We start from the raw sequence: 14,563 nt of genomic DNA on the forward strand, positions 1-14,563 counted from the left end.
ATTTAGTTCAGATTGATCAAGGCCTTTGTAATTTCTTAGATAAAGTTGGTTTCAACTGCAGGTTTACAAGAAAACCTTTACTCAAAGCATTTTCAGACATTGTTACTACATTTTTTACAGCCTTTTGCTAAAGCCTCTGTGCTTGGGTGCTTGATTGCTCCTGGAGTGAATATTGACTTTCTGCTGAGACAGACATGGCAAGCTGATGTGTTTTGTTTAATGTTTAAAAGCTACTCAGGCAGCCTGAGGTTCACATCCACCCTGGGACAGGAGGGAGAGAACAGAAAAGCAAGATGGGAAAAAAAAAATCCAGGAAAAAAAAGCATTTGTAAAAACAGTCCTTGTTCAATAAATTCAAATCTTTCTCTGAATAATAGAAAAGCAGATTTTGAAAAGCTTCTAAATTGTTCCCTGAACTGAGGTCAAGGAAGAAAATAATGCCATTCACAGTAGAACACCGGTCAATAAGAAATCCAAATAGGTTGGTGCTTTTTATTGTGGTTGTGTTTGACAGCATGAGTCGATGTGGAGATGCAGACCCTCTCCGTTTAGAAGCCTGACTTCTTCTGTGTAAGTAAGTGAGAGATGTTCTTCCCACAGGCCATTCGTGGCAAAGATAACGCCTGAAGTTATGCAGCTTCTCTAAGTGACAATGTTTTGTTTGATTCTGCATCTTGGCGTGGCAACACACCCTTGCAAACTTGTGACACTTTACTCTTAGTATCACATGCCAAAACAATAATTTTTTTCCTGATGTGTTTTTTTTCACCAGATGTGACTAGAGCCTTATCAGCAGAAATTACAGTAGCCAGCACAGCTGTATCCCCCTTGGTCCTGATGTACAAAGTCTCTTTGTCCCAGTTAATCTCGATCTGTAAGTGCAAAGATAATTGTGGTCTACGTTTTGAAACGGGAGAGTCTTCTGCCACAAGTGATCTGCACTGTGTGCAGTTGCTAAGACAACTTTTGAGACAGTTTCTTTGATCTTCCTACTGCTCTGGATTCAGCTCTTCCTTGACTTCTTACCTCTCTTGCACTGAGCACTGACCCAGGCTGGCCTTCCACCACACCTCCTTGGCTTCTAAGAGATCCTTCCCTCTGTTCAGCCTTTCTCTCCAGTCCATCTTCCCAATGTGTTACTGAGAGCCACCTATTTGAAAATTTTCCATGTTGCCACTTCCACACAAGCCCATCACACCGTCAGGACTGGAGTGCCTCAAAATATTTCTGCTGGGAAAAAATGTGGGATGCTTATCATTAAACCACTAAGCTTTCATAAAGCAGTGCTGCTTCTTCATGCCTCAATCTGTTTGGTCTTTTAAATTTTTTTTCATATTTTAATTGGAAGTTATTTTAATTTTGGGTTATTAAAATTCAGTCATAGTAACACTAAATATGGTTAATTCTGTAGGAATTTAGATTAAGTGTTTTGAGCCTGCAGACCAAGTTAGATTAAATAATACTGCCATGTGCTAATAAATTTTTGTCTTCCAGGATTCTACCCACAAAGATATTGCACCAGAAAATTGAGGCAGTTGCTAGGGTTTCAAGCATATAAATTTGGAAGTATTCTAACTTTGAAAGATGTCAAAAAATGAGCCTGAAATGATTCTCTGTGTTCTATTCTCATCAAATTAATTCTGTTTGAGAAGCTGCATCTGTAGAGTTTCATTAGCATTGCTTCCAAACCCAGTTACCACCCCGCTTTCTGGTTCTTGTCTGATGGAGTTACTGAATTCCTCACTGGATGAGGTTATCTGGAGCCCTGAGGATAAAATTCGGAGAGATTTTATTGCTCTGATAGAATTTGTATGGATTACTTACTATCACCCGACTGCTTCTTTGTTATTTATATATATGTTTATGACATCTCATATAAATTTGCAAATAAGAACAGGATAGTACAGGTCACTTAGGAAGGGATTTCAGCAGTCACTCTGCTAAAGCTCTATGGCTTGACATGGTCCTTCTGCAAGTCATTTTAGCAAATTGACTAATAAGGTGTTAAATGAGCTGTTTGGTGTTCCCATAGTCTTCAAGGAGACTGAAACTTGGATACAGTCTGTATTTTGCATAAACTTTCCTCTTCTTCATCACCTTAGACCGACTCTCCAATGTGTTAATTCTTCTCATTTATGATTTTTGATATAATAAAAACAGCTTACATAGCAGAGAGAGCCTTAATTGCACATTAAACTGCCTTCTTTGCTGAGCTGAGAGAACTCAATATAAGGCAAATTTGAATTAAAGTAGTGCTGGCCATGCTCAGAATTCATTAGCTGTTTAAAAATCTTAGTACTGTTAGCTAAACTGATGTGGCTTTGAATGCTGATAAGGCTGGAGGCATAAATGCTGTACGTGCTGTACTGCTGGGCTGTAGAAAGAATGGCTTAACCTGAACTCTGTCTTTTAATTTTGCCTGATTTCAGTGGATTAATGCCTGTAAAGAGAAATGAAGATTTCCCATCAATACAGAAGAACAAAGCTTTCCTTGCTCCTGACAGACTGGTTATGCACTGCCTCTGGTGTGCCCATAAAACTGACATCAGCCTGCTCCCAGTAACTGGGAACTTGCTGGGAGCAATATCCTGCTGCCCGTCAGAAAATCACAGCAGCCTTTTAACACTTTCAAGAGCCAAACTTCTCCACTCCTTTACTACTGGATTACGTTACAGAGTACTGATACCCATTTAGAAGCAGTAGAACAGTCTAACAACGCTAAGTTACATATTTTTTTTCTTAGCTAGACACATGGGCACCATCTACTACCCTGTAGCACCTCCTTATTGATCTCTGTTGCACTGCATGAAATAGGCCAAGCTGTCATCAAGGGCACCTGGGCTGGCTCCAGGAAGATGAAGAATTGATAGATTAAATTTAATTGATGTGGTGTGTTATTCTGAATGACTAAACTTGGCTGTATGTTACAGTGGAAGTGTACCTTTTATCTTTGTTTTCCTGGGTCTTATGCTATAAAACTCTAGGCTGCATCCTTTACCCAGGCTTACTGTACATTTCTGATACCATAGTGCTCTAATATCTTGCTGTATGTCACTGTCATCTGGGCTGCAAGACTAATGCAAGAATTCATCTTGGCTGTGTTGCTCATATATCCTTTGCACAAGGCAAAAATATTTACCAGACTGGAGATAGAAGCAGCAGTCGCTGAGTAATGTGTGTGCAAAATGATCTATGAATGCAGACCTCGATTGACTGGAAATGAAATACTGTGATAAAAATCCCATTTTTGAAATGTGCAGTTGTGCCAAGGAGTGCATTGCCTGCTCTAGGTTTTTATAGAAGCTGTACAGTTTAAGCATTATTTTTTATATACTAACTGGAACATTGAGAAAGTGTACTAGTGGGTATGGAAAAACACTTATTGTAAGACTATTGCCAAATTACCTAGTCAGACTTCAATGTATGCACTTTACAGCATTCTGTTTCTCGTACCATTCTGGATTAGAAAAGCTTTTAAACAAGGCAGGGAAGGTGTCAAGAGATGCCAGGTTTGAAGAACTGAAAAAAATTTAAAAAGTAAAACATTTGTGTTACTTCAAGCCCATGATGTTTGTAGTAAAAGATCTAGTTTTGAGACACTTGCTCTTTAAGCTGGCAACAAAACAGCTCATGGTAAAAATACTGTTTAGCTTTTAGATGTGCCTGTTGTTATGCTCATGGATGGGTAGTCTAAAAAGCATCACACCAGACTTAGAGACTGATACCCATACCAGCTCCCTTCACTTGGACTAAAAATAGGAAATTCTAAGTGTACCTTCTCTAAAAGTAAGCTGAAGTATCCAAAGAACAGAGTGTGTATGAACAGAGGCACAGTATCAATTTGATTTTCATCTGTCATTTGAACAGGTATGGAGGCACCCAAAAGCAGCAGCAGTGCAGCATGGAAACAGGGAGAAAACACAAAGAAAGAAGCAAAGGCAGGAGGACTCTGGTCCTCAGGGTGTGTGGAGAGCTGTTGAGCTGGCAGCAGGGAAGGTGAGAGGAACCTGTGCTCCAGAACAAGGGTTCCTGCTTGGGGACGGCTGTTGGGAAGTTCAGAGCGGTGCCTCGGAAATGTCTGACAGCTCTTTCTGCTCCTGCGCTCACCATCTCGCTCTGTGGGCTCGGGGCACAAGAGATAACTCCAGCTGGGGACTTCTGCTCTCTTTTTTTCCTGAAAGTCGGATTCCGCTCCGTGAAGACTCACTCGCTGCACAGAGCACCCGTGGAGCTGCCGAGGATTTGCAGGAACTGGCAGCAAAGGGAGCGGGGCAGGAGCTCGGGGCTGCCAGGTTTGGGCCAGAGCAGTGGGGTGTGATGAGAGCTCTGTGGGTGTGCAGAGCTGCCTTGGTTGAACCTTTGCAGGGATGCTTTGATTCCTGGCATGTTGTGATAAGTTTTGGAAGGTTTTCAAGCTCTAAGTATGGGATGTTTGAGGGATAAAAGCTTGAATTGCTGTGGGTGGTGTTTGGAGACCCTTGGCCCCAGAGGGTGGGAGACCTCTGTGAACCTGTGTGAGAAGGCGGCTGGGCCTTATTGCCGGTTTAAAGAGTTCCAACCCTTGGTGTTTTTTAAAATTTCTGCCAGAAGTTTAGTGTTGCTTTAAGTATGACACATAATGGAGAAAAGCTCGTATCTATGACAATACTTTCTCTTCTAAAGCGGCCTGGAGCCCTTCAGATCCAGGCCGCTGTGGTACAACCTGCCCAGCCAGAGGAGCGGCAGGGAAATGGCAACTCTTGCTCCCCCGAAAGGGGAGATTTGTTGAGAGTGACCTTTCAGCCCTTCAGATATTTCATAAATGTGCTCTCCTGATGTGCTGTTATTTAACTACAGGCATCAGAACGTGATCTCCTGCTGGCTTTGCAGCTCTTGCTCATTGACAGGTTAGAGCAATCAACGCGATTCCTACCAGGCCATGGCTTTGGAAAGGTCAAGCACACCCCAGCAAAGCCTGTCCCTTGCATTTTAAGAACAGTAGGAATCAAATCTTATCAGTAACTGTGACCAACAGAGCTACAGGAGATACAGCTTAATATTCTATTACAGATTAAAACTACTGGGGAAACCTCTGAAGTAGAAAAAGGAGGAAACAAAAAAATAAATAAAAATGTCCTTAAGGTTGAAGTCTGTCAGTACAGTCTCTTCTGGGTAATGTGTTGTGGATTTCTGAAGAAAACATTTAAGGATTTCACTGAAAATCACTGAATTAACCATATGCATTGTGTAAGGCACAGGTACCTCATGCTTCAGGATGGTGAAAATCTGCAGAAGCAACGCTAAGCTCATTAGCTAGTTTAGTATGTCCTAAGTAGGTATGCTCTTAAAACCAGATTCTGTTCTGTTCTGAAAGGACGTGAAGCTGAACTAAATGACTTGCGTGTGCATTCTCAGTCTGAAGAGTCGTGGCTGCATGTAAAAGAATTTGTCACATATCCAAGCAATGGAGAGTTATTCTGATTTGCTTGGTTGGATTTGTCTAAGGTACATTATTAATAATAGGGCATTTTGCTTGACTTGAAAATCATGTTTTAAAGCCATTTCCTAATTCTGGAGAACCTAGTTCATGACTTCTAAAGGTCTGTTTGAACAGCAGTGAAGCTAGGTACAAGTATAAGCTGCTTCTGAAACTGGTGCTTAACACTTGTAAAATCCTGCTAAAGTGTATAAGCTGAAGCATTCAGAATGGGAGGAAGGTTTTAAATTCAGTTGTCCTATGTTCATTTGTAAAAGGAGTATTGGTTTTCATAGAGTATGATGCATATATTCAGTAGTGCTTTGAGGCCCTCTGTCATATGAACAGATATACATAGAATGAAGAGGGAAAAGGAGGTTCTCCTGTCTGCTTTGGCATTTGGCTTCAGTTTGATTTTTTTTTTGTTTATACGGCCCCAAGGCCAGAGAGTGTGAGATGAGGCTCTGCCACCAAGGTTATGCACGTTAAACTTGATGGAAGGCAACAGAAAAGGTTGATAGCAATGGTGTCTATTTCCAGCCATAAAGGCCTGCACAGTGTTCTTGCATTACATCTCACTGCCTGTGTTAAAATGCACTTGGTTCCTCACAGTCATTTCTATCTTAATAAAAACGTGCTGCTTTTAAAACTGTAGACAAATTCAAATGGCAGCTTGGTACTTCTGGTAATAAACTGCCGCTACATTCATCCCATAAAGCAGCTACAGCAGAATTCTGGAGTAGTGTCAGCCAGGGCTCTGCACAGCCCTGCCAGGCTGGTTCTCCTCTCCATGCTGCTGTAGCAGCTATGAGCCAGAAGCAGGAGCTGTAAACTTTAAAATACGACTTTTCAGCTAGAAAGCCTTTTCTTGCAGCACTGAAAGCTTTTCCTGCATTTCAAGTGAGTGGGAGATTGTTTGCCCAGTCATAAGTCTGACTCTAAATACTATAGCAACCAAAATTAGGCCATACATCATCCTAATAGTGGTTTTCAAAGAATTCTTCACAGGATCAGTTCAGACCTTACAAAGCAGTAAGGTTTTGAGCCCAGTCACGGAGAATGGCACCATCATGAATGTATCACAGGATGAAAGGGACTTGGGTGGCAAGAAACAACACTACAAAACTGCAGGAAGAATATGGATAGGGATGTAGCTGCTGACTGTGTTTCATCTGTTGATTTGTGTGATAGTGCTTGGCATTGTGGCACCTTCTCCATGGCTTTTATCAGAACTGCATTTGCTGTCTCATTGCCTTTCCTGAGGGAAATCACAACACAACTGGGGTGGGAAGGGATCTTTCAAGATCGCCAAGTCCACACTCCCTGTCGTGGAGGAGCTGCTAGGAGAGCAAGGTGTATAAATGTAAGAGGTGTCTGTCTGCCCAGCAGCCTTGCTGGTTACTCTGTGTGTGCTGGGCTCTTACCAGGATGCTGCAAGCCTGGCTGGCCTCAATGGACTTCAGGGCCTTGTAAAGTGAGGTGAGTGGAGCTCACAGCTCCAAGGAGAAGTAAAAGTTCTTGCCAAAGCAGTGAGGAGGTATAAATATACTTGATAAGGGTTCTCTGGAAATATTTCTTTACATAAATAGCTGATAGGCAAGTCTGCAGATAGATACGAAGTTAAGGCCAAATTTATCATACCAGTGGCTTTGCAGGGAGTACTAAATATTGATGTTCATTGTTAGCATGTGAATCACATTATGTGCCATTCATCTCAACACAAATACTGAAGCATCTGACAAGGCATTACTCACCATGTATAACCTCTCAGAGCATGTCACTGTAAATCATTCATACTGTTGCAACCTCGTTAATTAATGGTTAAGGAAAAAAAACCCCAACCGATTTTTATTCTATTATTTTATTTTATTTTATTTTATTTTATTTTATTTTATTTTATTTTATTTTTATTTGCTCCTCATGCAAATATTATTTTTATTTGCATGAAGAGCAAACTCATGTTTTATTAAACCAGCCACAGTGTGTTAACATAGTGAAGTTCCCTGACTAGTTTTATTTGTTTCTATATACATTTATGATCTTTCTTATGTGTTCAAAGGTGTTTTAGCATTGTCGTAGCTGAAAATAGCATATCTGATAAAAATTAATGAATTCTTAAATCCTTGGGAAAAATCTTTGGGAAAAGTCAATGAAATGCTCTTAGATTTTAAGGACTAGTGCAGCCTGGCAAGGAAAAATCTTTAAATATTTTAGATTACAGTGCCACTTAGCCTAGATTAATATCCCTAGTGCAAATAACCCTAGATTTTTGGTCCACAGACAACTTTTCTGTTGAAGAATAGAACTTTATATTAAACATCTATGTAATATCTCTTGGATCCTGTTTATAGGCAGGCTCTTTGCTGCTGCCTGGGTGATGTGAGTCTTCTCTCTGGTGGAGCTCATGTACCAGGACGGGGGCAGAGCTGCTGTGCTTCACTTGGTTTTAGTGATTTGATACAACTTCTCTTCCTTCCCCAGCTCAGATTTTTGTACACATGAAGCTGAAGTCATTTGGCTATAAAAGGTTATCAAACACTGTCTAATCTCCCCAGTATGTATAAGTAGAACTTAGAGAAAAGAAACTTGTGGAAGTACTAACAGTCCTGGAGAAGATAATTAAACCTGAAATATGAATATAGTAACACCCCTCAGGAGGGGAAAAATCAATCACATTATTACATTAAAAGAAAGATTCTGAACCTTGACTCAGATACCCTTTGTGTTCTGAATTGCACAACCTCCATCTTTTTAGAGTTAAATTAACTAGTAGGAGACTCTCCTAGAATAACAGCTAGTGGATTGTGATTGGTTTTTTTTTTGGTTTTTTTTTTTTAAGGAGGAAAAAACTTGTTATTTCCACTTGAGATGCAGGAACTGGGAAGCCCAAGTGTCAACTCCTTTTTACAGAGGTGCAGCAGGAGTGGATCTACAACATTCACACAGAGTTCCATCAGTGCAAATGAGGGCAGAACAAAGCTTTGGTAGGGTAATTATTCCCTTGGCAATACCCAGCTCTTGCTGCACGAGAGGCTCCATGGCCAGGGCCATAACAGTCCTTGGCTCCCCGTGCAGCCCCACACAGGACCTGTGCACGGGAGGATGTGTAGGGAGCCAGCTCAGTCACACAGGCCGAGCTTGAGCTCATCCAGGTGCATCGCCTGCACATCCCATTGCCCCTATGGACACCCCTAGAAACAAGCCAAATGTTACTTCCTGATACTCCAGGGAGTCTGAAGCTAATAATTTTGCTTTGTTTCATTAGCCAAGCTGTAATGTAGCAGAGCTAATGCAGTCATACCCCAGTTAAGGTACCAAGCAGTTTTAGCTGCTTATCTGCCATGGAAAGAACCACATTCACTTTTGCAATGAAAATTAAATGTGGAAATAATTCCCTTTTCCTTTTTGGAATATTACTGTGCTATTAAATAGGCTTAAGACCATTAAAGAGTAATGACATGAAGTTCCATGCATCATTATTTTAAAGGAGATTGAATGAAAATATACTGTCTATCTGTTCCAGCCCTTGCCTAATCCTCAGTTTAATAGAGATTTGTAAGGGCCATGATGCACAGCCATTTAGTAATGAAGCAGTCTTCAGTTTCTAAAGCAGGAGGTTTAGCATCTACACTATGAATGAAGTAAGCATAAAAGACATCAAAGATCCCATTTTCTCAGTCTCAGTAACTTTAAAGTTTTTCTATTAAATACTGTAGTCATACCTAGAGAAATGAAATGCAAGATAATAGTAGAATATCAGATTCTCTGCTCTCAGTTACTTAATGTAGCAGCTGGTTACACCTGATTTCTGTAGTTACCCATAGTCATTAATTGCTTTGGCTCCACTGCCCTGGTTTGAGCAGACCAGGCTGATGCAGCATCTGGTGGCTTCCCTGTTACACCAGTGGGGAGGTGAAACAGGAAGGCTGAAGATCAGGTCTTCACTTCTAGATCCCATGTGGTAGCTTGGGGTATTGAATCTGCATCTTCAAGGTGTGTCAGCTGAGCTTGGACTATTAGCTGTGGTTCTGAAAATTAAGCTTTTATATATATTTGTCACTGCTGAATGAATGACAAGATTAGAGCATGGGTCATCATCTCTTACCTCTGCCGTACTTGCCTAAGCTTGGAAGTTGTGCGTGTGTTTGTGGGAAGCAACCAGCTTCTTTATTCCATGGAAGGAAAAAAATAACCCAAAGATCCTTTAATGCAAGACTAATTTTATGTGAAGGAAGCCTGACATACACCATTGTTCACCTTAATGTACGAGAGCTGCCTTTTGTCACAGAACAAAGAAGTTGGTGAGGCTGAGGGGAATCACGGCCCCTTGGCCCTGCAGATCTGCTGCCCCTCCTGTGCCCTGGCTCACACAGCTCATCATTGCCTGCCAGGCTTTGGGCCAGAGCTCTTCACAAGGGGAACACAAGGGCAACATGGTGGGACATATGTCCACAAAAGTTTATAATCTTCCTTTTTGGACATCTACATTGCTTGGCATTGTTATAGATGAATTACTGAGAGTTGGCTTTCACCATATGTTGTATGAATTATGGGTTATATTATGAGTTATGAGTTGTGATGTTGGATATTATGATATTTTCCCAGGGGAAATATCAAGGTGATAGGATATGTTGAAATGTTTAATGTTGCTGGGGTGCTCTGGGTGTGGGTTGGTTTTACAGGGGCTGGATGATCTGTGTGCTGTAACATCAGTTCTGTGGGGTGTGCAAAGGGCCAGGCTGTTGCCAGCCAGACTTGGAAGGCACCACCACAAAAGGAATGGGACTCCAACCAGTGAGGACCCTGAGGCCACAGCACCAGAACAGGGCGGGCTCCCAAAAGATTGACAAGGGGGTGAGACTGTGCAAAACCATAAATAAATATGCATCAGGCTGATGCAATCACAGGGGTATAAAAGGCAGGATCACCATTCTGTGGGTGAGCCTCTGGCACCCAGCCATGCTCCCAGTGCTGTCCCTCTTTGCTTTGCCACTTTTATAGAGTTCTCAGTAAATTTTAATAACTCATTTCCATATCGGATCTGGGTCATTTATAACAGCCTGGTTCATATTTTGATGAATCTCTCTGGAGTCTTGGATAAAGCCTTCGCTTAGAAAATAGTGCAGTTTCCCTAGGGTGGCTGAAAACTTGGTAGAGGTTCCTTCTCTGCTGCTGTTCTGAGAGAAGATGATGCACATGTACACACAGCTGCAGAGAGAGCTCTCCCAAGGGCTGCAGATCAACTCACTGCCGTGCAAAAACCTTCAGCAATGTGATGTTCTGTGCTGGCAGCAATTCTGCAAACCATGGCAAGGCAGGTCCTGCCCTGTGACTTACAGGGGTCTGGGAAGATGATCCAGGGCCTGAAGTGCCTGCAGTTCCCCCAGCCTGTGGGTCTGAGGCCTGGAGAGAGCTGGGAGGATTTGGGTTTTTTTAAGACATCGCACTTCGAATTTATTTTAATTTAGAAGTAGAACTAGATTACATCAGTAAGAAATCTTCACATCTGAGTTTCCTTCTTTCAAAATAAGGGCTGAAATGGAATAGGAGATATTGCCAAATAACTGGAACATGTATTCAGAATAAAATATTCATACAAGGAGGAAATGGGGTCTGTGCTTAATAAAAAAAAGAGATTGTATGCTGTGATAGCAATTATGTATGTTCAAATATTGTGCTTTTTTTTAAATCTTGGTTCTAAATCCAAAATATATAATTAATGATCCTGTCAATAATGCATATCTAATCTTAAGGTATGAAATAAAATCCCCTTGCTTATTTGTATAGGCTGGCCCTTTAAGAAGAGTCTTTCTTGGCATTGGGTCTTATCATGAGACACATAGAAAAGATCAAGAGGCTGAAATCTATGATAAATTGACAGGGAAGTTCCTGTTTGGAGAATGCAATATGTTTGAAGTTTGTACAGATCCCAACTTTCTTTTTACCACAAAGGAAAAAAAGTGATTGCAAGATGAAAGGACCTCGTCGGCTGTGCAGACCCATGATGGAATGCAATTTTATCTCTTTCAGTCACCATTTCTGCTCTGAACAGGTTGAAACAGAAGCCCATTAATGTTTGATTGCAGCATGAAATAAATTGGTGGGTTCAGACTCACTGAGAGTAACCAGCTGCCCATTTTATGAAAACTATCCTTACAGGTGATTAAACTGATACTTTTGTGAGCTGTCTCAGCTCGACAGTGAGTCTAAGGCAGATGAGAAGTGAAGGTTGCCTTCATCAGGGGGCTATTTCTGTCTCTGTTGTGTTGGTTTCATGGAGCTCATTGCTCTCCACTGATGTCCTAATTCACTGTGACACATCTGGGGCAATGCTGTCTACAGGGTCCGGTGTGAAGTGTAACAGTGGGCACCAGGAGGAATTTCCATGGACACTCATCCGTAAAAGGTGCAACTTCAATGAGTTGCCATAGTTTGAAAAGCCTTGTTCATGTTGTTCTTGAGATAGATTGACAAGTGGTCTAGCTTGAGAAAAACATTACAGTCAGTGTAAGGCAAAACCAAAATAGAGAGTATCCTCTCTTTTTTTCTTTGCCCTATTGCCTCCCTCCTTTCCCTTACTGTTTAGATGTTGTTCAGCCCCTTTTCCTTTTCCAAAGCCTCTGCTGCATTTAGAACAAGTAGTTTGTCCTTTATATTATCAGTTGGCACTTGTAGCAGCACCTTCAGCCATGTAAGCCAGTTACCTTTATTAATCTTTCCAGGCTCTCAAACTTGCAAAAGTGGCCAGATAGTGTTTCTGGAAGTCCATCATCCCCACCCTTCACATGTTCGTGAAAGTTAACATTATTGCATTCTGTAACTTTTTCAGGTTTGCTCTTCAATTTACACATTTTTCAGTGCATGTTGGGAATTTCTTTCCTATTTAGCAGGATTTCCAGCAGTAATATACCCAAAAAAGGGTATAAATCCAGAGTTTGTAAGTCTTAAATCTCGCAGATTCCTCTACTGCCTCACATCATTTGTGTTATTAATAAATAACTGCCCAGTTTTGTAGGAGGGTGGTAGAGTTTATCTAAAGATTTTAATCTGCCTTCCAACACCAATTAGCACTAAGCCACTATGAAATGAAAGTGGCCACGCCAGTTATCAGTACAAAAATGATGGAGGAGCAAAAAAGGCAGAAGAGGAGGTGGATTTACAGGTGGCCCTGGCAAACACTGCACAGCTTCTTCCAGCTCTGCTGGAGAGAATCACCTGTTCCTCCCCGTGACGGAGGAAAGGTGGGTGCTGCTGGAGCTTGGCTCTCTGGGGGTTTGCTGCTGCAGTGGAGCTGCTCCTGGGGGTTTTTGTTAGACAAAAACAGGTCTCCAAGCCTAGAAACACAAGCAGGGCTTAAGTCACTTTGTTAACAAAAAACTGTGATGATTCAAAGCACAGTCTAGGTGCATCTGGGAGTCAACCTGTCTAAGAGTGCTTCATATAAAGAGACACAAAGGTGAAATGCTGCAGACATGCTCTTTAGAACAACATCTCACTTGTAACAATAAGTGTTCAGTTTGGAATCTTGATCACTGGCAGCTCAGGAAGACATATCTTCAAAGGTGCAAAGCAAAGAGACCAGAATTCACAGATGAAGTGCTCTCTAAGAATTTCACTTGAGTTCAACTCATCACTCAAAGTGAATTTGAACAAATGCCTCTCTTAGAGGAAAAAAGAAAGTAGTCTTTAGCTGAAATTATGTGTGGAAGTGAACACAAGCAAGAATGCAGCTGCTGAGGAAAACAATTTCTTGTTTCTCTCTTACCTAGTAAGGGGATTCTTGCTGAGGTGAACAACTAACCAACAGGAGATCTGATCAGTAAAGCTTTCACCTACCAGGAAAGTAGAAGACTAAACACAAACTGTTTATTGTGTGATTATAAAAGGAAATGGGTGTTGAACTTGTCATTAAGAACTGCTTGGAGAACAGAGCCCCATTGTGCTAGAGCACTGTACAAACAAATACTGCAGGAGACAGTGCCTTCTTTGAAATGTTTATCCTCTCATAGGGAGCCAAGAGGATGGAAATATGTTTTGAGAGGTTAGTCTTCAAAAACCTAACATGCAGGCCATGTAATGAAACACCCACTGGGTTATTCATTGATTGTTAGTCATTCACAGTTGACTCTCAATGACAAACAAACTTATTTTCATCGTATCCCTTCATTTGTATTCATGGATGTTGGGCATCTGTGAGAGGGAGATAACTGTGAAAGGCGCGTTGTGCTGCCGGCCATCCTGCTCATCCCGGTGGGATGCAGCCAGGAACCTCCCAGCCCCACAGCCAGCGAGCAACCTTGGCAGCACAGCCTGCCCCTCTCTCCGTTCACATTGTCACCAGGGCACCAGTTACTCCTAACATACAGGAGAGAAGTTAATGTTTCAGTTCAAGCCTAAAAATGTTTTGCTGTGTTGTGGTAGTGTGATGACGGTAGGAAGAAACCCAGTTTTTCATTCTATAGAAATCAAATTGAAAGAAAATGTCATCAATGTGGAGGTCTTCAGTATAATTTTTCTGATCCTTACCTGAGGTTGTGAATTACATGGATGTAAAATGAGTGTAAAATAAAATAGAAAATAGAGAAATATCTGCTGCAAAAATGGAGAGGATAGAGGAAGGCAAGGGAGTAGGTAAAAAAAGAATAATAAGCGTTACTACCCAGAGAAAGCTTTGGTTTTGAGACAGGGCGTTGGGCTATGGATGACTTGACCTTAGTCAAAAGAAAATGAAATACAGTAATATCTGGCCATGAATTATGCTTATGTCTACATTTACTCCAGCTAAAAGTAAGAAATTGGTATAGCTGAGGACTCAAGTCTCTAATGGTGTTTACCAAGGAGGATGGGTTACAGATTGAGAGGAAAACATGTTTTGATGTTTCTAGCTGTTCATATTGCATCACAAGATTTGAAACAAAATTTGGCAGCCCAGGAACCAATGAATTAGTTTCTTCTGTTAAAGTAGTTCAAGTCACACAACACGTGTCTTTAGAGCCAAAGTACATCTGGAATTGCATCTTTATTTTGAATCTTTACATTTCTTTTTAGGTTCATCTTTCCATCAGTCTTCTACCTGAAGTCAGTGGAAGTGGTGACTGCACACAGCCT

At 41.3% G+C, this 14,563-nt stretch overlaps 1 long non-coding RNA gene across 2 annotated transcripts in view; it reads left to right on the forward strand.

Annotated features, from left to right (window-relative positions):
* LOC104684891 overlaps positions 1-14,563 on the forward strand; it is a 141,615-nt gene extending 127,052 nt beyond the window's left edge. For both annotated transcript variants that reach the window (XR_002043925.2, XR_751044.3), the window contains one exon: positions 14,504-14,563. This is a non-coding gene — a long non-coding RNA (uncharacterized LOC104684891). The remainder of the gene's footprint in view (positions 1-14,503) is intronic.

Source organism: Corvus cornix, chromosome 14 (assembly GCF_000738735.6).
Source record: "Corvus cornix cornix isolate S_Up_H32 chromosome 14, ASM73873v5, whole genome shotgun sequence".
In the NCBI taxonomy this organism is placed as follows: Eukaryota; Metazoa; Chordata; class Aves; order Passeriformes; family Corvidae; genus Corvus; species Corvus cornix.